At 41.7% G+C, this 25,357-nt stretch overlaps 1 long non-coding RNA gene across 1 annotated transcript; it reads right to left on the reverse strand.

The window, feature by feature from the left end:
* Nucleotides 1–10,373: 10,373 nt before the first annotated feature.
* LOC128785840 (uncharacterized) lies at nucleotides 10,374–17,397 on the reverse strand. Its single transcript, XR_008430051.1, has 3 exons — nucleotides 17,323–17,397; nucleotides 15,667–15,891; nucleotides 10,374–10,605 (listed from the first exon to the last, which is right to left on the reverse strand). It is a non-coding gene; the product is annotated as an uncharacterized LOC128785840 (long non-coding RNA).
* Nucleotides 17,398–25,357: the final 7,960 nt, after the last annotated feature.

Raw genomic sequence — 25,357 nt, forward strand, 5'->3', positions numbered from 1 at the left:
CCACAACATTTAACCCTATTAAAAACTCAAATAGCCCTAAATATAAATAAATTTAAAAATCCCATTATAACTAGCCCAAAACCTCCATACATTCTAATCATAAACTTCCTCCTAAACCAATATCTCAAAAACCCAAAGAACTCAAATACACATTTAAAATGAAATAACTACTAATAAAAACAAACAAAAAAACCCCAAAAAATAAATCAAACCAACTCACTAAACTCAAAGCTGTACAACTGATCCTAAACATTACTAAAAAAAACCCCAAAGGTCTACCTTTATGCTAATTCACAAATAATAACCAATAATCTATTAAAATATTTTTAAAAACTAATTAAAACATAAAAATAAAGAAAATCTAAACTATTAAAATATTAAAAATTATCACTACCCGAATTTTAAAAAAATTCCTATAAAATCCCACCATATAAATGCCCATGTCCTCAAAAACAAAACTAATAAAAAACACTGAATGTGAAATAAATCGAAACTTATCAACACTAAAAGCATAGCATTCAAGAAGTAGACCACATCCCTTATCATACACCAACTGCAAACAAAATAAAACAGTACAATAAATTCTTAAAAACCACCTTAAAACCACTACATAAAAAAACTTTCAAAAATGAAAAACTGCGTCTAACAAAAGCCATCTAATAAATTAACACTCAGAACTCCAGCAGCTGAGCTGCCCCTACCAAATCTGTATGTTTATACATACAATAAACAAAACCAAAATCCCAATAATACATATCAAAAGCCTATTAAGAAAAAACTATTGAAATTAATTCTACCTCAAATACAAACACACCCATCCCTAAAGTTATATTCACTCCAAAACCAAATACACATAGTAAATAATACCAAAAAATAACACACTATATAACCACCAAAGAATATAATACTGAATGAAAAGAAAACCCATTTTTTTGCCTTTTTTAAAAATAATTTATTAGCTAGAACAAAAGATTTTGCCAGAACTGTAACAACAACAACTTCTTCTCTTTCTTCTTCTTCTCCTAAAACATTCCATCTCGTTCCCAAATTCCTTACAACTTTTGAATTTAAACCACACCAAAAAAAGCAAAATTCATGCACTTGTGTATTGGATGCTCTTGTCACCTATCAGATTCTCCATTTCATTCCACATCTTATTACACTTTCAGTCTTAACACAGTCCTGCTGTGATGAGTTTCACAGATGAATTGCCACATGTTAAGAGAGGATTTTTCTCCCTCCCTCCCAGCCTGCCTTGCACCTCAGAATTGGTTTCCTTAGCATATTTAAATAAATTGCAAGTTTTCAATGCTACACGCTCGTCTCAAGGCTCACAGCAAGCATGCAGGAGCTCAGGCTTACTCTGTTCCATGGGTCTGTGCCTTGGATAGCTGAGAAAACTTCTGATTACCCTCTATTCCAATAAATGTAAACTTCAGGTCAATCTCAGAGTCTCAGTGTGAGCCAGGAGCACATTCAGCTGACCCGCAAAAAATCCCTTCTTGGGCCACTGCACTGTGCTGGAAAGGGGAAATATGTGCTAGTGACCAGCAGCTCAGAAACCATTATTTTCTAATGTTATCTGCTCTACTTGGGTCGTTTTCTGCTCATTTCCTTCTGCTGTGCCAATGCCTCTGCTGTGCTCCGCTGAGGTCTGGTTCCAGCCTGGGGAGCAGCAGGCATCCTGCATATCCATTTGTGCAGAGCTGGATTTGAGTGTCAGCAGTTTGTTCTGGATACCTCCTGCTGCACGAGGGGCATGTTTTCTGCAGAGTGACAGCTGAGTTATCTCTCACTGCATGTGCTGCAGATTAAAAAACCTGAAAATCCCCTGTCCCTGAAGACTGCCAGGCAAGCAAACATAAGGAGACAATGATCAGCTGGGACTTCAGAGATGAACTAAATAATTACCTGACGGTTATTAACAGCTTATTAACACAAGTCTAATTTTGTCAGTGGAGGTAGAATTCTGTATGAAAATGTTTGATGAGCAGTGACAAAGGTTTCACTCCCTGCTATGCAGCCTGCAACACACTTGAGGGAGCAGAGCAGCAAAATCACAAAATTCTTGGCATGTGGAAGGGTAGAAGATTACTGTGGGAGACATATAAAAAGAAGGGAAAGGGTCCTATAAATGCACAGACATTTGCTTTCAGAAGCCCAGAGTTAAGGATCTTCTCTAGGAATCCAGACATGACATGATATTTCTAAAATTTTCTTCTTCACTGAAGGAAATGTATGTATATATACACACTTATATATGTGTGTATGGTTTTTTTTTTTTTTTTTTTTCCTTTTGAAGCTACAAGAATGATTTCCCATCTTGAGTTATTTAGGAAGAAATGGTCTCTGTGACTCAATACAGAAGGGCTGCCTGCTTTTTTGATCATGACAGCTTTTGGGTTTAACCTGGAAGCAGCAGTAGCCAGAGCTGAGGCTTAGCAGAGGCTGACGCAGGCCAGCCCCTTCCTCACTTCCCCATGTCACAATGACTTTTAGGCAGAAGGATGAAAAGCAGGTTTTTGTCTTTTTTCTTGAGTGCAAATAGGTAAAATATTTAGGCTTTGAAATAACTAATTACCCTCTCTTTGAACTATCCCAAGGACAGTTTCAAAGAAAAGACAAGATTGCTGATAAATCCATATCGGATAAGGAAGAAAGCAGCAAGGATCTGAGGCCAGAAGCATGGCAGGCAGTGTCACGTCCCTGCCGCATTGTGACGAGGCACTACAACTGCAAAGCCCCAAAGCCTGCAAGCCCTGGAGCTGTCAGATGGATGGACCTGGTTCTCTTCCCGGATCCCAGAGGGAAACACGAGGGTAGGTGTCCACCCCGAGGGTGCACACAGAGCCCCAGGCAGGGATGGAGTCACTGACTGCTGTCTGACCCTCCGTGCAGATGACAGTGGCTTGTTCTCTCCCTGTGGGACAGGGACCTCCAATGTCTATGACCAGCCTCATTTTGTCAATATCCAGGTGTTGTGTTAGAGCCAGAGGGATCCAGGCTTTTCAGAACCATAGGATCCTTTAGGTTGGAAAAACCTTCTAAGGTCATTGAGCCCAACTGTTGCCCCAGCACTGCCAAGCCCCCCTGAAATGAGGTCCCTAAACACCACATCTACACATCCTTTAAATGTCTCCAGGGATGGGGACTTCCCTGGGCAGCCTGTTCCAATGCCTGACCACCCTTTCAGTGAAGAAATTTTTCCTAAAATCCAATCTAAGCCTTCCCTAGTGCAACTTGAGGCCACTACCTTTTGTCATATCACTTCTTACTTGGGAGATCTCGTTACTTAAAACTTACCTGCTTGTTACCTCTGTGTTGGCTGGATGAGAGGAGAAATACTCCCACCACAGGAATGGGAGCTCGGGAGCTTCCCACACCAAGGCAGGGGGAGCAGCAGTCCTCACCAGAGCTCACATATCAGTTTTCAGTGGCTGGCTCTGCTTTTCCTCCCAGGCAGATCTCTGCAGAGTGCTTCAAAATTGGCTGTTTAGGAGGGGGAAAAAGTTTTTTATTCAGACTTTTCTGATGTCTTTGCCTGCTTTGCCTCTTCCTGACTTCCTTCTGCTAAGAAAACAGCTGCCTTTGGACTTCCAAGGGGAACTTTTATGTAATGCTTGAGAAGGAACTACAGAAAAGTGCCTTATTTTTAAAAACTCAGGCCAAAAAGACAGATAATTGCAGCTTCTCCATCCCCACTGCATGCAGAGCTGTGGCACCAGGCCAGCTCTGCTCCTCCTTCAATTTGTTCCCAAATCTGCTGGAGGAACCGAAGGCTACTTTGGTGTTCCACTGTTCTGGTTTTCCTGAAAAATATCTTTCAGTGCTGTTATCCCTTGATGGAAAGGGCCTTCCTGTCTCACACACTTGGTGACACAAGGTTACACAAAGCTGCAGCAGCCTCTGCTCCAGATGGGAAGGGTTTTCTTCCTCCTTTAGCACCTGGCTGGCACAGGTTGCTCAGAGAAGCTGTGGCTGCTCCATCCCTGGAAGTGTTCAAGGCCCATTGATGCTCTGGGATGAGGCTCTGAGCAACCTGGTCCAGTGAAAGATATCCCTACCCACGGCAGCAGGGTTGGAATGAGGTGATCTTTAGAGTCCCTTCCAACCTGAACTATTGCATGATTCCATGAAACCTAGAGAATAAATCTGTAAAGGTCACTAAATACATAAAAGCACATCAGCATATTTTTGAATGAAAACTAATCCTACAAGGAGGGAGAAGTATTATATGTATTTGCTCTTTCTAGCTTTCAGGTGTAATTTTAGCTATCATTTAAAGTTTCAAAATAATAAGTAACATTAAAATAGCATTTTTACACTACTGCAGAAATAAAAATTGCTGACAATGAGGCCATTTAATTCTTTATGGAGCAGAGCCATAGTGACAGAATTTCTGTGACAAAAATTTTACAGGATAAGTCACTCCACAGAGTGTACCAACTTCCATATGAGTTGGCAGTTCAGCTCCTCCGTATCAGAAAGCTAACTAGGGCAAGTCAGTCTCGGGCTTCACGAATGACAAGGCAATAAGAGACATATTGAGGACACACCTTAATAATATCATTACAATTTCCACACCAAGTAAGAGTATGGATGGTGCAGGATGCAGATTCTTTCCTCTCCTGTGCTAGAAGTCCTCCAGGCTACAGTAGATGCTTGGGGTCTGTGTATGGTAGTTTTGAAACTGAAGATGCTTAATTCTGCTAGTGAAGGTTAATAGAGGGTCTTTAAATAGTAAACAGGTTTGTAAAGGTGCAGGTTGTCTCTGTCCTCATGCTGAGCCAGCTGGAGGCCAGTGGACACAGCCAATGGTGCCTTGGGGCTGGGCTAACTCATTTTCACACCTTCTCCACCAGGCAAAGTGGCACCAATTCCCTATGCTGTCTGAAACAGTCCCTGTCACCCCTGGCCAGGGTTTATGTTCTAAACATTCCTTGTTCTGGAATTCCACAGCCCATTGCAGGATAGTTTTTAGGCAGTATAAGTGTAGCTTAGAGACAGCACAGTCATGGGTCCTGCTATTCTCAGGTCTGCTAGGAGAGGATTCACACCTCACTGACTCCTCCGTTGAGCAGAACACTTTAAAGCCCTGTCAGCAACAGCAGCCACGATTCCTAAACCGTTCCTGCCTTTGTGAGCACCAGCTCCGGGCCCTGTAATCCTACTGGCTGGAAGTGATCAGCCACCGGCAAAGGATTTAATGCCATGGCAATTACACCTCACAGATTAGATTGGGGCCTGATGACACGGAGCTAAGAATGCCTGTGGCAAACAGTATGGCTTAAGGCTGCTTGCAAGCGAGAAGGGATTTCACCTGTCCCACAATATTATGTGCTCATACGTTCTACAGAATGAGATGAGCCACAGAGTCTTTAAGAGGAGGAAAGGATTTTGAAGACTCCTGCTACAAGGAGAAGATGTCTGAGGAAAAAGGAAATTATATCCAATACCCCTGAAAATCCCATAGGAACAGGCTGCAGAAATATTTCTATATGTGTGACAGTTTGACAAAGAAATAAGTGCAAACAGTGTGGAAAGAAATAAATTCTAGATTTGATGTATTGGGATGAACATGATCTTTAGGACTTTTCCTTGTGTCAAAGTTTGTGTGGTCTCTGTATGAACATGTGTGGAATGGGGATTGCTCAGCTCAGGTGACAGATCTGGGGGCACAGCAAAGCAACCTGGTCGAGGGGAAGGTGTCCCTGCCCAGGAGAGGGGGGTTAGAACTAGGTCGTTTTTAAGGTCCCTTCCAACCCAAACCATTCTATGGTGTGATGAAACAGGAGAGGTGTAAGGGAGAGGAAGGGTGAATTCCTTTGGAAGGATAATTTTTTGCTTCTCTAGTAGCAGGCTTTTGTTGGAAGAATTGTTTTGCTCTTAGATTGGCCTTGGTTGAAGGTGTTTCACCATGCAGAGAGTGGTAACAGCCTGGTGCACACATTGTTCTTGGGCAGATCACATGGACCTAGAGGGGAAAAAGCCTGCCTTAAAAAGCACAAAAAGCCCCCAGTATTTCTGTAACAGGAGCAGATACTCCTCCCCACGTTTGGAACTATCCATTAGGGATTTTTCCAGCAGATGGCAACAGCAGACTGGTTTGTAGTGCAAGGCCAGATTTTGCGGGCTGCATAAAACCTGTCTGGGCTGTACCCAAAGCATCTTTCAGGTCTGCTTCTCCCACTCCTAGTATTGAGCCTACCTGGTACCCCAGGGCATGGTTACTATAAAATAGAATAAATCAGTGGTGCAGAAAACTGCACTACAAACTCTGGAGCTCTCGATGTGTTTGCAGGGCTTAAAACATACCTGGTGCATTTTAAACAGATGAAAATTATGGCTCTCCCTGAATAAACATAATTTCTTTCCCAGATATCTTTTTGAAAAATAATAATTCAAGGGGTGATCATAGTGGGAGCACAGACAAACACAAAGAATAAAAAATACAGTGTTTGACATTTTATCAAAAGGTGTCTCTTCCCTACCATGTCCAGAAGCTGGATTCATGGACCAAACTTTTCACCACATTCTTGTCATTGCTTTTTAAGCTATCTTAACCAGCTGCTCTTGGGAATTGCATGTTATTGCCTTGGAAAGGTGATTATCCTGCTTGAAATTGTAGGCTCAGCTTTGGCCTCTGGAGGAAGGAGTTGTGCCGTGGATCCCAGGTGCTGCAGATGCCAATACCCGTGGAAGGATCAGGGGACTCCACAGCCGAGCTCCACCTCTCTCTGCCCAGGCCCTGTGGAAGATGTGGGAGTTATTTTTCAGATTCATCACCCCTGAAACATTGTTTTTCCATCAACATTTTGAGGGTGCTATTGTTTTTAATAAATAGCAACACTGTTTTGCCATTTGCAAATTACAATATGAATGGACCCAGAAGACATAACACAAGATAAATTTACAGCTGAACATTCAAATCTTTTTCTCCAAAATTCAATCTATGTGTAGATTTTCCCTTAAGCTGAAGTACAGGCGCATTTAGGTGTGATATGAAGCTTGGGGAGCACTGAAGAAACTGTAAAAGTCAACTGATATTCTTTGGAAATTAAAAAAAAAAAGGAAGTAATTAATTAATAATGAATCCCCTGCAGAAATGACACAAGGGACAGGTTGCAGGGGAGATGCCTGAAAGCCAAAGCTGTACTTCAGTGGCATCCAAGGTGGGAATTTTGCAGAGTGCCTGTAAACAATTTTGTTTTCACTGTGATCAGTGAGCAGTGGCCACCCCAAAGCAGGAGGTGTTGTGGCTCAGAAGACCTGGCTGTGAAAAATACAACCCTTATTGTCCCCACGCACATGCCGGTGGTCTGGAAAAGGGTGATACTGGTTGACATTACTATTGTGTTCGCTAAATGGAGGAGCTGTTCAGTCCTCCCCATTTAACTGATGCTCTCAGTTGTGGTGCAGCTGAATGGCACCACTCTGCTGTGTTTTACCTACTTGGGTATTTTCTGTGCAGGGAACTGCAGTGCTATTGTAACTTTTCTGCTTTCACATAATTCTTCCACAAAAAAACCAGTATGTTGAAGGGGAAACTGCTTTGTCACTGTCCTAAAATCCTTTATCACTTGTGGTAACCCACAGCACACTCCCTGCACGTGTTATCTTTATGTTCACACTCTTTACAAGTGCTGTGAATAAACCCAAATCCAATTGAGAAAGTTCCTCTTTGCTCACATTTCAATACAGGGGTGGAACTATCACCTTGGAAAGAACTTTCCTCAGCCAGTGGTGGGTGCAAAAGAAAAAAAACCAACCTATGAATGCCTGCCACACTACAGCAGACAAAGCTGCTGCTTTTAATGGGTGAGGCTGAGGGCTTTTCTGTTGTTCCTTTGCTCTTCTAATGTGAAGGGCTGTGAGATATCTTTGAACTAGCTACAGATGTGAAATTTAGTAAACAAGTATTCTTTATCCCATTTCTGTTAAGAGTTTGTCCTGACAGATGTCTTCTTCCTCCTGAGGTTTAGACCACCGTTTAATCTTTTTTTTTTTTCCCTTTTTTCCTCCTTTAGCCCCTGAAGCATTTCACAACATGATGGGCAAAGGCCCAGTAGTAATTAGGCTGACTGAACACTGGAAATGTAGACAAAATAAAAGGCTGGAAATTACTGATGTTCTCCGAGCTGGTACTGCCAGGTCCTGAGGTCTCAGTCATGACAGCCCATGTCTCTGAGAGTACCTGTACACAGGTGTGTGCAGACCTTGGGTCCTGCTGCAGCCTGGGGCTGCAGGCTCAGATATCTACACAGAGCTCCTGTATTCCCTAGGTCAAACCCACCTGTCCCTGCTGCTCCCATGTTGTGCCCATGGAGCAGGGTGGGAAGGAGAGGCACACAGGTTAACACAGTGGCAGTGCACAAGTTGCCAGGTGTCACTCATCTGATCTGCACTGAAGAGGAAATCGTATTTTTCAAAACTTTCCATCATGCCATACAAAACACTGAATCCTTCCAAATCTGGAAGGGATAGCCTGGCATGATGCCCCAGGTCATGTCTTACATAAAGAGTTCTTTTTCTCCTGCACAATGCTCTATATCCTACTTTTACAGATATTCACTAAGCTACCTTAAATCATAACAGCCAGGCCTCTGTATGGCTGTGCTTAACTCTTGCTTAGCTCAGGGCATGTTCCCATTCCTCAGGCCTCAGAAACCACTGAAACTCTCATGTTTTCCTGGTGGCTGCCTCCTTGCAGCTGCCCTCCTCCCACCAATTGGATCACCTGCCAGGCTTTCTAGTGCACAGGTCACGGCAGCCTCCAAGGGGAGTATTTGTCTGGGGAAAAAAAACTCAGCGATACTGTAGCTCTGAAGGTGCAAGAATCATTAGCCCTGGAGATGTGAAGGTCACCTGGTTCATGTTGAGCACGCTCCCTGGTCACTTACCTGAGTGTTGAGCTGGAGAGATCCATTTCCATGTGCTGGGATTGGTCCATCTCCGTCCCTGCCGTGAGGAGGTGTTCTGGGGTGATACCACTGCCTGCTCAGCAGAGGCTTCACACACCCTGCCATCAGCAGGGACAGCCTTTGAGGCCACACCAGCCTGGCAGAGAGTGAGTGAGCCATTGTGCCAGTGTTAACATCACGACTGATGCCTAAACTCGAATCCCAAATTTCACCAGAGCAGTTCTTCCCAAATTTTCTGCTAACAGCGCAGCTCCTCTGCTGTTTCCCAGCTGCAGATGTGTGTCCATCCCATGGAGCCCCAAGGGAGGGATCCTCTGTGCTGACTTGAGGGTACCAAAGGGTCTATCTTGAATTTAAGGGCTATTCTTCCCAAGGCCAGGATTCAAGCTGATTGTGCAGTCTAACAGCTCCCCCTCAGACGCTTTGGATCCCTTTACTTGCCTCGTTCTGTGAGGTTTATCCTAAAGAAATCAGGTTACAATTGTCCCTCCTCTGCTTAAAGCTTGCTGGAGTAGGTTTAGATGGCCAGTTACTGTAAGCTTTTCACTGGTGCAAGCTACAATTTGCCAGAGAAACTTTACATGACAAAACTTGTATCCTAAAAGTAATTTCTAGTAACTCTGAACTTCAGAGATGTTCGATGACAAAAGTCAAAGCAAAACTAAAATGTGCGGACTGATGTACAACTACTAGGGAGAGGAAAGTTGGATACTGATATTGAAAGATTAAAAGAGTCAACCTTTAATCAGCAATTTTATGTTTGTTATGGAAGAAGGAAATAAAGAAACATACAGCCACTTAGGCCAAGTGAAACCGATAGAGAGTAATTAAACTAGAATTTATCAAAACAAATAGCCAGTACAGAAATATCAGTGTATTTTTTCCCCTCAACATCTATCTGGTAAAGACCTTTTGGCTGTAATATTAACATTTTTGTGACTATTGGGTCATTGGAGACTTGCCCACAGCAAAATAAAATAAAACAAAACCCCTACTTTTAAGCACCAGATTCTCTTGACCAAAGCAAGTGTTTTACTGCTGTGTACTAGGGCATTCTGGGCAGCTTATTTTCATCCAGAAAAAATAAAATAAGCTTTCCGAGTACAAAAACCCTCTCCAGCCGCAGAGGATATGCTGGCACTAGTGTAATTAGAGAGGTCAGGAATCAGGTAACACCACCAACATTGCTTTATCTTTATCAACTGGGGAAAAAAAAAAAGTTAAGTAAATTCCTTTAAAAAGTTAAAGCTGCAGAAGTTAATGCATTGTGGGAGTTGAGTGTGCTTTGTTTGTGTGGTAAATTTATTTGCCAGGTACAGCATGAGCACCATAAACCATGATGTTTGTCTGGAATTCATGAATATTCAGTTATGGGCAGCTCTAAGCACCAGACTGAGTTGGGACACAGTACATGGGTAGCATAATTTATTGGAATAAGCATAATGTATTGGAATAAGCATAATTTATTGGAATATTGCTGGAGAAAAACATTTTGAAAGATTTTAGATGTTTGGGTAAAGAGTTGGCAAAGTCTGCAATCCAATTCCCATCATGTGGTAACCTATCATCAAACATTGGCTACCAAAACAAAATCTGGCAGATCTGAAGTTTACCACATTATGTCTCCCAATCTGCTTTTGTAGCCTTTCCCTTCCTCAAACACTCAGGCTGTGTCGTGTTTTCCCTGCAATGCCAAGAAAACAGAACGCTTTACCAGTGCACTCCTTACTTTTGGTTATTTTTAAATCTCCACAAAAGCTCCCGCTTTCTTCTATAGCCAATGCCTCTTGTTTATGGAAGCAGTTCCAATTTATTTTCTATAAGGAAAAAAAAAAATCTACTGCCTCAAAAGTATCCATATTGTTCTCCTGCATTGTTTTCCTTATAAAAAAGGAATTCTTTGGAACCGCCGAGGACTTGAGTTGCCTCCACTCACTAATTTTTAACCCCTCCCAGCTCTCAAATAGTAGCTTTCAAACAGTGACCTTTCCTTTTTGTGAAGGCCAGCTTGTTATTTTGGGTTGGATTTCCCTGCTGATTGTTCTGCGTTTCCTCCCACGTTGCTCCGCGGCAAAGCCGCTGCTGCCGTTCCCGCTCCCAGTGGGATAACCAGGGTGACCACCACCCTGTGTTCCTCCCCCCAGCCCTGCTGCTCTTGGGGGCTAGGGTGCAACCACAGGGAGAGCCATACCCCTGGCAGCCTTTCCCATCGTCACGCTGATGGCCCAAAACCATCAGCTTCTGATAACAGCAACAAATTATAAAATCCTACAGTGGCCATTAACCACCTTGTACACGTGGTGGTATAACCATCATTCAGATGCTCAGAAATGCAACAGCAGCTTTCTAGAACTGCTCTCAAAGAGCTTCACCCATGGGTGTCATAGGAAGACACACATAAAAACATGACCTTTCCTAGTGAAACAGCTGATCCACTTCTCTGCATGGGAATAAGCACCTCGTTTATATTCTGTGAGAGTAATTATTTGTCATCCCTGTATATTCTCTTTCTTGTAACAAGCTTTTCCTTAATATTATGAACCTCTTAGAAGGACATGCAAAACCCATCCCTTTTCACATAGTACCTCTGCAGGAACTAGTTTGGGTCACTACAAAATGCTGAACCCACAAGCAAAAAGCACGAGACACATGTAGGATTCAGGGTGAGCCTTGAAATCAGTCAAAATCTCTAATATAATCTTTAAACAGAATCTTGGCTACCTGAAGCAGAGAGGTGCAAAGTCCACCCACTCCAGGGTTTTTTTTTTAAACAGCCAAGATGTAAAATACAGATTCACTGTGCTGAAGGATCTCATCTCGATTTCCAGATGCTGACACTGAACCTGGCAACAAGTCCTGTCAAAAATAAACTGGGACATCTCAAATACACTCAGCAGAAAAACATGTACATCTTGATTCCTTGAGGACTGCTGCAGGCCTAGGAATCTGGAGCTCTGAGCAGACAGGCTTTGTTTTAGGAGCAATATGTTCTGCTGCATTCATAAGAACATGTTCTCAGAAATTCCAGCTCATCAGGAATTTCAAAGCTCCTCGTTTTGGCCTGTTTTTGGGGTGTAACCTGAGTGTGAAGAGATGAGGTTTCTTGGTGTCTTGTGAACTTGAAGTGCTGCTTTTCAGCCAAAGGCCATCTAGACCCTGCCCTCAACTTGCACGTACAAGGCACAGGGACAATAAGTGGAGTTTTCTAAATACTAATTTAATTTTCAAGTTGTTTATATTTCAGAATTCAAATTGAGACAAATTGTATTCTTCTACCCAAAACATTTGTAAACTTTTTCACTTCTGTTTCTTTTTCAGTAATAGTTTCCATCTGCCACTGACTGCATTGAAAACCTCAATTAAAAAAAAAAATTTAAGAAATGCTTATCTATTTTTACATCTATTTAGTAATTTTACAGACTTCAGGTAAAGGAGAAAAAAAAAGATAATTCTAATATAATCTTTTGTCTTGTACTTATTTAATGCAGAGGTGTGATACAAAGCTGAGATCCTGTGCTAGCCAAACTTTTAATGCACTACACTAAGAATATAGGTAAAGCCTTGAATAATTGTAAGAATAATAAAATAAGCGGGAACAAAAAGGATAAAATGACCCTCCCACCGAAGCCTTCAACATTGGCAAGTACCTACTGTGTTCAGAAAACAGAGTGTGAGGCAGAAGGAAGGTTACAAAAAGGAGAAAAAGCAACATCTAAAATTTCAAAATGTTTCCTGAAGATCTAAACAAGATGAAAATTTAAACTTAAGGAAAATATTTTGGTGCACCAAATACTTTTCCTACAAAAGTCTCTATTTTACAGGATAAATGTTTAAGACATAAATGTTGGCCATCTGTAACTGCAGCAGTGAGTGAGGTAGCAAGATGGAAAAGGTGTCGTGGCAAATTGCCTTGCCTCCCTCTGGAGTGTTGCACTGCAATGAGTTGGCCCTGGTCCCAGAAGCAGCAATGCCATATTTGTGTTGTGAGAAATGCAAGGTACTCAGGCCTGGGAAAAGGCCTCTTCTTGTGTCCACACTGCCTGTTCCAGAACTGCTTCAATACCACAATTCTCACTGCATCCAGAGTGAAACATTTCCTCATCTCTATTTTTGCTTATAGGGAAATCACTTTTTGCTCCTTGTGAGTAATTTGGGCTACAAATGCAGCAATGAATATGCTACCTAGTGGGAAAAAGGGAGATAAATATGTATAAGTGGCTCTCCTGCTGTTTGTGTGGGCTTGTGTGTGCCTGAGCACAGGCAAACATAAATACACACATATCTTATGCCTATGGAATATCTGTGTGTGTTCAGTGGCTCAGTTCCAGTGCAACTACAAACACCCGTGATCATTATAGGAAAATGTGTGGTTCTTACTTGAAAACTGTCTGAAATCTGTAAAAACATAAAGGCACCTGCCTCACACAAAACATCTCCCCTGAGCTTGTTTTATTGAGCAGTGTTTATACTTGGAGTGTACGTGACACTCTTCACTTGAGACACCATTATCCAAAAGTCCTCCAAAGCTTATTCCAAACTATCTGACAAAAAAGTATTAACATCCTTCTTCAATCACTCTTTTAACCAGTTCTTAACACATCTTCTCACCCCCTCATCGAGCCATCTCCCTAGAACACTTCTATTCATCCCACTAATTAGAGGCAGATTGATTTTTAGCATTTCACCTTCCGCTGCCTTATTGATGCACAGCTTGTCCAGGGAGGACAGTCACCCTGTGGTGGCAGTGACAGAGAAGCTCAGTCAGATGACACTGATGCTCTGGGTTGAAAGGAAGTTGGGGCTATTCTGATTTACACAAATCTGGGATCTTTCACCTTAATGATGAGGACTTTTTTGAGAGCTAAAGCTGAATTATAAACTGATCACAGCTTCCCGGCAGCAGTCATCTGTGTTTTAAAATGAATGGCTGTCTTTACAGAATCTGAGATTATCTGTTAAGTGATTACATACCTACACAGGTGGCAAAAGATTAGCACCTTCCCTGCACCTCCCTCAGTGTCAGTGTTATTCTTGTGTGCCCAGCCACCTCTGCGGGCCCACTCCAGACATGAGCCATGAGAAATGCAGCTGTTGATTTACAGGGAAAGTTAAGAAAATGATGTGGGGAGCACATCTTTCCAGCAGTTCAAAGACTGTTCAAACAGTTCTGCTTCTTCTGCCTGTCTCTCTCTCTTTTTCTTTTTTTTCCACATTTAGGTTTTAGTGTCTCTCTCTTTTCCCAGGGGTATATGTTAATGGAAGTGCAACTGATCATCAGGCTATATATCCCATTTCCATGTTATTCCAACCTTACTTGAAGAGATGATGTATTTGATAGCTTTTAGCTAGGCTCTATCACTCCGAATTTCCCCTTTTTTCCACTTTGCACTTATGATTTGTGATGGGCAAATCTCAAAAGATTAGAAACTTGGCTTGGATAAGCAACCTTATGTTTGAAGTTTACATTTCAATTTTCAGCGATCGGGGTCGCTGCAACAAGTGTATGAATTACCTGCCTCAGATTAATGGGATTTGAATGACCAGAGACTTTGGCATACCTTAGGAAGAGGAATAAGCTGATAGCTGTATTTCCAGCTAACATAGTTACCTTGCCCCAAAATTAAACAGACCAAAGGGATTTATGGATTTTCAGTCACATCAGGGGAAATGAGAGCTGAAGGCATCAGAGGATTGTTTGACTTTGGAGCAGGACTCAAATGCTGTATCCCATGTAAAGGCTTTACCCTTTGGATGCTCTGGCCAGACAAGAGGCAGGGGTAGAGATGAAAGCTGTGAATGCTTGTACAGGTGATGTCCTTTCAGAAAATAAAATGTGTGTACTCCCCAGATTGCACCAGTGGCTGCAAAGCACCTGCATTTTCCTCTGGGCTGCAGAGTGCACTCTTAGCTCACCCTCTCTGGAAGAATCTGTTATTGTTACTGTGAAAACCTTAACTGTGATTCTTCACTGACATTTGGCACCACTTTGAAATCAATTTTCCATAGAGATAGACTGACTACAACATTGGCCTTGACTGCATTTTCTCACTGAGAATGCAGACAGGAGATGAAAATCAAAGTTTAATCCTGTTGCCTGCAGAAGCAAAGCACAAAACAATGCCTATCTGGGATGTATCATCTCTCTTTTTATTTATCTATTGTATGTCTGTGTCTGAGACAAGTACGTTCTTGCTCTGTTTCCAAACAGAAGAGCATCACAGAAAATACCTGTGATGAACAAAACAAATGTATCTACTTTTTTTGGTAAGGTTTTACATCAGCTAAAAAGAAATCTGGCTACAGACAACAAAAGGGTCTCACTAAAACTGGGTGGAGGGTTGATGGAATTTTGATTTGTCAAAAAAGTTCTCATCAGGGAGCTCTGAGGGTTATAAGCAGGAGACAAAGCAGTTCACAAGTTTTTTAGCTCAATTTTTGCAGACCTGAAGAAGTCTAACTGTAAGCATTTTGGGGCAAGAGCTGGGTAAACATTACTGATATTGGCCACAGGTATCTAAAATGGCAACACAAAGAAAATAATTTCTCCAGTGCCATAATTTTCTCAGCAAAATGAGTGCTGAGCTCTTTGGAAGGTCTGGCCTGAGAAAGTGGTACAATGAAAAACAAAATGGTTTCCTCAAATGGGTGGTACGAGGCTTGGGGAATGAATGTTTGTGGAGCACTCAGCCCCTGGTATGAAAAGGTGCTGTAAAAGTTCAAAGTATTATTGTTACGGCATACTTACTCAGCAAGGCAGGGAATATCAAAGGCTTTCTTCTCCCAGCTGGCTCAGCCTTATCTCAAGGAACTGTTGGTGGGTGGTGATGGCTCTCAGGGACTGGTGATGACAGAGGAGTGAAGGCACTCACTTTCCTTGCAGAGCTGCTCTGGGCACCCTCCTGCTCCTGCCAAGGCTCCAGTTCCTCCGTGTGCTTTTCGGTGCGCGCACAGCCCGTTCCCAGAGAAAAGCCTGGAATGAAAACACAGAGCTCTGACACCTGGCTAATGGAGGCACTCAGGCAAGGCCTTTCACTGCGACTGGTACATTGGGAAATAATTGATACTAATTGCTTCAGACATTCAAAGCTGCTGGTCCTCCTTCCCACAGACTATTTTTAGGCCCAATTAGGCAGATGAAGTGACACCAGAATTCAGAATTAATTTGAGTACACTCAAATGTTTGGGCTTGCTTTTTTTTTTTTTTTTTTTAATGCTTTTCTCTAGGTAGATGACAAATTTCTGAATTACAAAAAGCAAATAAAGGGATTTTTTTCTTTCCCCCCTCCTCTACTAAGTGATGTTCAAGGACTGAAAGACTCGCTCACTGCAAAACCATTTAGGGCTGATTGTTGGGGAATTTCCTCTCAACACCTTAAACCCAAAGCAAATAACAGAATATGAAATAACACATATTCTTGGCATCAGGCTGCATGAGAGCTCTTACGGGTCTGTTGCAAAGGCTACCAACCCACCCATCAGAAGATAAAATACAATTAACTAATTCATTATATAAATATTTTGGGTGGGGAGATATGAATTGGCTTATCTCTATTATTGTTATCATTATTATTAGCTGCTGTTTGCTAAGACTGAGTTTTTCAAAGCCTTCTTTCATATTAAGGAGCCCAAATTTCCATGTTAAATCCCACCCTAAATTTTATGGTGATAGCTTTTGCAAGCTACTGGGGAGCACAGGCAGGAAGGGAATTATAACTGGTGAGATAATATTCATGGCTGTTATTACCAGAATTTATGGACAAGCTATTCCCATGCTATTTGAACATAATTCATACATTTGGGCTAAGGGGAAATCCATAAGTATCCTCCAGCAAAGCCCCAACCTGTGCAATGTTTTCCCAGATAAGGAGCTACTGTAACCACCATGGAAAAGGCAAAATCTGACTGCTGGCCTCCCCAGTTATTGCGCTTTCACAAACCCTTCTAAAACCTGAAAGCTTCTCAGTCCTCTGGAACAGGCAAGCCATGAGCTGCCCTAGGTTCGCAGGCTCGGAGGCAAGCCATCAGCTGGGTGAAATGCTGGTGTTGCCCAAGCCAGAAGGAGGTCTGCCCCTGAATTTGGCAGGGCAGCTCTCTGCCTTTGCAGGGCAAGCCAGGGAGGAGCTCTGTCTCCCAAGCCCACTCCTGTGGCTCAGCATGAGTGCATGTTGGCCGTGCGAAGCAACGGCTCCTGTGCAGTGCTCAGACTGCAGGATGTGCCACCATCGCCACCGGCTTTGTCCCCCATGGGAAGAGAGGTGGGGAAGCTGGGTTTTGGCCTTTGCAACAGGCAGGGCTCGCAGGATCAGCTGCCACAGCAGCTGTGATGTGAGTGCCCTGATTTTGCCTGTGCCCTCAGTAACCCCAGGCTGATACATGATGGAAGGTGGTCATGAAATGGCACCTGATTGTGAGACACAACCATCCTGCCCCCAGGGAAACCAGGACTCCACTCTCTGCTGTAAACACAGCACTAGGTCAGAGCACTCCTAATGGAATTGAGTGACAGGCTTCCCTTGCTCTTATGTCACAGTCCCAATTTTTCACTGTGTCACGTCATAATTAAGTACAAGAATTTGAGTCTGACTGCAGTTTACCTTCACATAAACTAAGCTTTAATAAGAAGTATCTGATACTTAGGAAAAACCCTTTAATACATCAGCAGAAACAAATGGGTTTTTCTCTTTTTACGATATCACACATACCTCTCCCCTAATTTCTTTCTGAAGGCAACACATACATAATTTTGAGTCTCGAGTTTTTTCTCACCTGTATCTCATAAGCATGTCTCAGCACTAGGATGGTTGGTGGCAGAGGAGCAATTAATACTTTCTAATAATAAGTTGCAAATCTGTGGCAGAAAAACTTAAAATATCACCAGCTTCTCAATATTGAACTGCTCCAAGATGCATTTATTTTAGACAATCCAGGCTGTAACCTTACCTCAAAACACTGAATCATAAAAACTACTTACATGAACAAAAGTCCCAATCCATTGAAAAAGTCCTTTTAAGTGCAGTTTTTAAACCTGAAGTCTTCATAAGGTGCTTGCCCTGTTTCCCCCCCTAAAAGGGTTCATAGTTCCTGTGAATTCCTGCCTCATCACCCACTTTCCTGACTCACATCTAAGCACCATATTCACCTTTTTATCTCCACCTGTGCTTTGCAGTGAATCTTACCATGGCATCTCTTTAAGCAGCGCCAGCTGATGGTGCTGAGACCCACAAATAGAAAGATCTTCAGTCTATAAAAAGCTAAAAAAAAAAAGAATAAAGCAAAATATATGTTAATAATATATTTTCAGAGACTTGCAGGAAACATTAGCAACTAGTCTCTACCAAGACAATGAGCCATGAGGAAAATACTGAGCTTCCAAAATGGCAAACATAATATTCTCATAGGCACAACATCAAGAGAGATTTGTCCTCTGTCCTTGTCTGTGACACAGATAATGGATTCTTCAAATCCCTGTCTCTCAGCAGCTTCATAGCAGGACATCTCTGCAAAGTCACTAAAAGGTGAATCTCACAGAGAAAAGTCACTTTTCCACAATCATTCAAGAAGTCTTTGTAAAAAGGGACAATGCAGCAGAGGAGGGAAAGGAAAACTGCTGTAAATATCTGAAAGTAAATTGGAGTTTATCTACAATAGCTTTGTGTTGACACTAGATATTCATGCATGAAAATTTTCCTGACTTTTCTAATAGAAATTACTCCAAAGGAGTAAATGCTTTGCTTCAGTCTCAGTTTCATGCCCATGAACATACCAGAGATGAAAGGTACCTGGTTGAATTTGGGTAAAAATAGATGGGATTTTGAAAAGCGGGAAGAAATGCCTGGGAAAAGTCACCTACATATGGTCTTAATCATGCCAGTGGATAACCCCCACATTACCCTTTAAAAGGTCATCTGATAAACATCAACATTGGGCTTTTCTCACAAACCCAACACCTAAAATTGCTTCAGGCTACTGTAATATGGCATGAGAAGTTAAATTAGAAGCATATATTTGGTAATAGCACCTTTGAGAGGGAGTCTTCAAAAGCCTGTGCCCCCATTAAAGGATTAGAAGTCCAGCACACATATCAGCAACTACTCTCCATGCAAAGAGAAACAGAACAGGAGACAGAAATCAGTGTTTCATTCTGATTAGTTTCTTTGATTGAAGTAATGTCTTAATTACCTTTTTTTAAAAACATTGCTGCAAGCCTGCCACTGAGAGAAGTACTATAAAGAATACCACTATGAAGTAGAGATTTCAAGCTCTCTCTTATCTCTCGTGAGTCTGGTAGTGATCTTTCAGAAATATTTGGTGGTGAGACACACAGAATAAAGCAGTCTCCAAGCCACTGGTAGTCTTGGGTCCAATTGTTTTCAGGGGTACCCAATATCCAAGTTACATACTTGGAAGCAAAATCATTCAAGAATAAGAATGGGGTCATTAAATACTTCTGGAAATGTTCTAATTCTGTATGAAACAATGGAAGATAAATTAAAAAAGAAGCAGGGATAATTAGTCAGTACATTCAAAAGCACTTCCTTGTTGTTTGGGCATTTTCCCTTCTGGAAGCAAATCCATTCAATTTTCCCTGAGTGCCAACATTTTGAGGTTATCTGCCCCAAAGGCAAATAGATCAGATTGTCCAAGAAATAAGGATGAAGGCAAAGGGCACACCCTAAGGATTGAAGATTGGCTGAGAAATTGGAGAGTTTAAGGGAAAAGAAATTCTCTGTCTCAAGGTCACTGATGATTTTAGGATGCCTTTAAATGGGGAAGAACACTCCTAACCACAGTTTTTTATACTTTTGTTGTTTTTCTCTTGTTCCTGACTCAAAGTTCAGGGCATCTCTCCACTTTCCAAGTAGAGTCCTGAGTTATGCTCTGGCATTTTTGCATTTTAAGTAAGGATAGATGGAAGTAAAGTTTTGCTCCAATTTTGATAGCCTTTTGCAGCCAGTCAGAAAATACTCTGCACATGGGTTTTCATGGAATTTCCTATTTATTTCACCCCAAATTCATCTTTTCAGTTCACAAATCAGGAAACAAAATTTCCTCAGTTCTGGCTGTACAATTCTTGCCCAAGAACTGGTGATCAGGCTCTGCACCTTTTACCAGATTTTAGGATTTGTGTGGGGTATAGCCTTAATTTCTGAATCAGTTAGAGGTGATCAAGGCATTACAGAAGCGGCCTTGTTTTCAAACAGACACAGTGACTTTGAACTCCTAAATTTTCTCTCTCTAAAGTCCTAAGTTATCCTCATGGGTTTTCTCTCCTGGATTCATGAGAGCAGTAGAGTAGCTCAACTGAATTTTCTTTCCCACCTCCCACTGAAGAGGGACATTTCTGAGGCCATTTTCCCCAGTATTCCTGTGTTTAACAGGTCCCACCCCCACGGACTCCTATCTTAAGAGCATACAAGCAGGAGCAGGCTGCTGCAGCAGGAATCCAGAAGCTGGAGCTGTCAAACCAAGCCTAATTAGATACCAAAGGGGCTAATAAAAGAATGAGTGTTTGTTATATTTCTGGCAGGGATGGTTGCTGAAAAGCCTGGAGAGAAGGATCCGAGACACCTCAGCCCCCAAGTTCCTATGGATGTATTTCTATTTGATCAATCTCTCTGTCTTTGTGCCTGAGCTACTTCCCACTTCAGGCCTCTGACAGCTGGACAAAGCAGGGTTTGAGCCGTGCCTTGCTCTAAGTAAGTGTGGAGAGATGTTTTCAGTCTGACCTTGCCAAATCAGGCCCAGGCTTGGGGCGTTTGCTGAGGTCTAGGGAAGATTTTCCCACTGAATCGCAAGTGGCAAAAAAGAATTCTATCCAGAGCAATGTGCTGGAGTACTGAAGTGACAAGTGTTTGGGGAGACAGGAATCTACCTTATGATGTAGAGCCTTTAGCTTTATAAAGGCAGAAGAAAATACTTATATATGTTGATTTGGTGGTGGTGGGGATTGTTAAAAGCTAATTATAATTTGAGAAACAGAAAGAATATATTTAAGCACACAGTGGACGTGTTCATGATTATCTTTCTATATTAAAGAGGTAAGATTTGGCAAGAGCAACTGTGGGCTTTGGCTTTTTGTTCTCAAGTTCTCATATTTTCTTAAAGACCATCAGATAATGAGATGTAAAAGCACACATACAGATATAATATGGTGCAGAAATGAACAGAATATAATACCAGACAGCAAAAGCAAATTTTCCACATTTAAACACTTCTGTGCATTTTTCCTCTCTACCTTTTTTTCTCCTGCTCTTAAAACAATTAAAAACCCAATTCAAATAATGGCAAACTCCCTTCAGGATTTTACCCAGGATTTCCATTCCATACAATAGCTCCCCTCTCTCACTTGTCACCCTGCTCTCTCTTTCTTCCCTCTAGTCAGAATTGTTGCTGTGCTAAATAATTATAATGCCACTGGTCTTTTCCTGATCACTTTTTACACCTAGGACTGTTTTATTTCATATATTGCCCTGAGTATTTTTACTGTTCTGAGAAAATATTTTGCATGAGTGTGTCATATGTTAATGATAAATACAGTGGCTAATACTTCATAGAGTCAATAATGGGCCTTTTAAGACATTGCAGAGGATTTCTGTTCTGCTTTTAAATAGCAACACTTCCATAACAATAATGATGATGATGATGATGGTGATGATGATAATATTCTCAGTCCTCTACCAAGTGTACCAGCTTGTGTCAGAGATGGAGACAGATGAATTCATCATATTCATCATGTCCTCCTTTCTCCATAGGAGTAGAAAAGGTGTGACAACAAATCATGCTTCAAGACTTGCTCTTGAACCCTCTTTTCAGCTGGTCATAGCTTATATTTGGGACTAGAACAGGGCAAGCAGCCAGGCACCTTAGCTTGTACTGCTCAGTACCAGTCTGGCTCCACATTACTGCATTTCCTGGTAATGCTCAATCAGGCACGATTGCAAAAGGTAGCCTGGAATGAGTAAAAGAAAAATGAGATGTCAAATCTTACATTTAGAGGATTTAGCAAAGCGTGTAAATAAGTTATGGCATTGATATCCTGACAGATTGCTCAGCCAGGGGACTGGAAATGGAAAATGAAAAGTCTATTGATTAAATAAATTAATTTTTAAATCTAAAAGTGGTTTTAGTATATTAATATCCTCTTACACTGAATCCAAATTTTTCTCCCCTAGGCAAAGCCTCAACTTATACATGTGCTCATGTTCTCCACCTCAGCCAGTCAAGCCTTTTTTGCTTTACACAGGGGGAAGTTGTGACCCTGATTTCAAGAACCACACCGTGTGCCAAAGGCCAGGAATCCCGGATTATCCTACAGAAGTCAGTTCCCAAACTCTCTCCTGGCATATTAAACAGCGACATGTTCAAACAGAACAGTGCAGGGGAAAAACCAAAGGAACCCTTGTTTGTTGAGCACGCCCATAAATGTGTTTCCACCAGCTCCTGTGAGCAGCTTTTCCCGGCACAATCCTCTGCTGGCCCTCAGAGAACTGGGTATTGTACTGATGTCAGAAACATGCTGCCCCAGACAGGGCGTGTTTGCCATATTTCTGTTAAGGAAAGAAACAGCAGCCCTTTTTGGGACTTTTCTCTGCAGCAGATAACTGAGACCAACCTTCAGTCGCTAGAATGTGGGCTCAGAAGATGCAGGTTCCAGGTCCAGGCCTGTTGCTGACCTCCTGAACAACATCAGACAGGTCATTTCATGCCTCTGTATAATGCACATAATGATACTGAACTCCTCTGTGAAGTGCTTTGAGTCTCACTGGGAGAAAAAGTCTGTACCCCCCCCAAATATTTCATGAAAAATGAATTGCAGGGATGATAGTACATGAAATGTGTAACAAAAAGCCATTTAAAAGCTCAGTGTGTGGCAAGTTAACAAAACATGGGTGAACTGGAGGCTCAATTCTCATAATTCTCCCTCTCATCTAATAAAATGGCTTTTTGAAGTCTGGACAAGTGAAAATGGACTTACTAATTGCATCTCGCTCATTTCTAGATGGAAAGATTAATCACAGGAGCCGGGGGGAGTTTTTTGGCCCTTGACTGATTTAATCTAAGTGGTCAGGGACATTATTAGGATGTATTTGTGGGAATCACTCAGCAATACCAGTTTTGTCTGAATCAGACAAGAAAAAATTAGTTTTTTGCTCTTTCTGGGTTTGATCCTTTTGCAGGTTCAACTCTTTCAAATGTCGATCAGATTGATCCTGAGTCCACTACACCATGTTTAACTCTGAGCCACCTTTCCTACCTGATGGCTTCAGACTTGGGAGTGGGTCTGCCTGCTCAAACCTGAGGTGGGAGAGAAGGTGACTGCTGTGGTGGGATTCTCCACGGCGCTGAGCTATTCCAATAAACACGTAAAGCCTGTGTGCTCTGCTCTGCGGCTTTGTGTGCGATTTGGCTGTGTGGAGGGTGCCTTTCAGCATGCTTTTACATGTGGTTTGGCCATGTTGAGGCTGTTTCACAGCTTGCTTTTACATGTGGTTTGGCTGCAGCCAGGCTGATTTACTGAGAGTCTTTACATGGAGCTTGGCTGTGTTATACTGAGGTCTGCATGTTTGGGATTTTACTACTCCTGCACTAAGACAGTGCAGGTCTTAATTCTGGAGAACAATTTAGATAAAGTGAGAAGTCAAACCCAGCCTGGCACTGCTCCCTGCAGCACCATAAAAAAAATCCTCAAGCACTGTAATGTCCCAGCTTCCTCCACCACAATCAAAGTGCTGCTGCCCTGGCTCCTGAAGTCGAATGCTTTCTGTTTTAGATGCAGGGGATTAGATGTAAATCCTTCCCTCCATTTCAGAGCTGGGATCCAAGTGGCTTCCAGCCATGTCAGCTGCTCCACCGTGGTGTGGGTTGAATGTATAGTCAATAATATATTACATAAAGAATGTGAATTATTAAACATTTTAATAACCAGCAATCTACAACCAATATTTCTCCAGGCAGTTTCAGCTGCATATATTTTAAAGCAACAAAACTCCCAGAAATCGTTACTTCTGACCCACACAAAACATGCTGGCAAACTTTAACAAGTAACTCTGGAAGTAAATATGGAAGTGTTATTTTGATACAAAGATTCAGGCATTACTTTTGTCCAACATTAGCTCCTTTTGAAACATTTGTCCACAGATTGGCCCTTTACAAACTGTAATAACTTTTGTCTGTGTAATATTAATCAAGCTAATTCCTTTCAGAGAAATAGGATTATTCACTAATTTTTCAGTCTCGCTCTTCTCTCCGGTGTACATCTCTGGTTTTCATTGCCTGGATCAAAATTCCCATTACCTGCCATTTTCTTGTTTTATGCTTCCAATGCAAGATGGAACAAAAACCTTCCAGGTTTCCTATCACATATACCAGTGAAGTTCTAATTATGATTTTCCTTCATTTTATATGCAGTAACTTAGATTTACATGTACACAGGTTTTATATCAATTGTGTCATAACTTGTCTTTACTTTTGCCTGTCAGGTCTCAAAGGAGATAAGGCTGGGAAGGAAAGTAAAGGGGGAATTACACTTATAGCGAATTCACTTCCAAGAATCCACCTAGAGAGACAGATATAATTTCCAGATGCTATTGCAGGACTTAGCAACTTAACAGGGCATTAGGTGTCACTTAAAACTTTTAATCTCGTACCAGGGACTGAGCTGCAAAAAGAGCCTAACAAACAGAATATTGTAATAAAGTGGAGCAAATGCTACTCAATGAGCAAGTTTTCTAGAAACAAGCATGCTCAGCAGATAAATTAGAAAAGGCAGAACAAATCCTTTCACCTTTGATCAGTTCTTGAAGCAGCAATCTGAGTGAGTCATCAGAAGAAACAAATATTTTCTCAGTGAAAATGTGAAGGAAACACTCCAGCCATTAATGCTTTGACACAGAGAGAGCATTTGATATTAAAAATTTTAAATGCTTGTCTGCATTCACTTTTTGTAAATTCTGCCTTTTGGTGAAAGTGTTCTGCATCCAGTCCCACTGCTGTGACCTGGATGAGAGCAGCATCTTCCAAGGAAGCTGCGTGACTGAGCACAGCAATGTCTGGATGTCACTGTATTTTACCTGTTGTATTTTCCCTCAGCTCGGAAAGCTTGGTAGAACCTCCCTTTCCTGAATTCAGAGTGGATTTGTAGAATTTCCACTCCCAGAATGGAAGAAAGATTAAAAAAAAAAAAAAACAACAACAAATGTTTAGAGGAGCATCTTTGTTGTTATTTGCTTGGGTTTACTTTGGGTTTGAGGTGGGTTTTTTGTGAGGTGGGTTTCCTTTTTTTTAAAACTTTATTTCTGAGTTCAGTGAAATAAAATTTTTGATGATCTAAATGCATCTCTTTTGGTTTCAGAACTGAGAATTTTTTTTCAGTTAGCATTTATAGAACAATTTACAATGTCAGATCAGTTTTCATAAATAGGTACAAAAATTAATAA

This window comes from Vidua chalybeata, chromosome 3, assembly GCF_026979565.1.
Source record: "Vidua chalybeata isolate OUT-0048 chromosome 3, bVidCha1 merged haplotype, whole genome shotgun sequence".
Classification (NCBI taxonomy): Eukaryota; Metazoa; Chordata; class Aves; order Passeriformes; family Viduidae; genus Vidua; species Vidua chalybeata.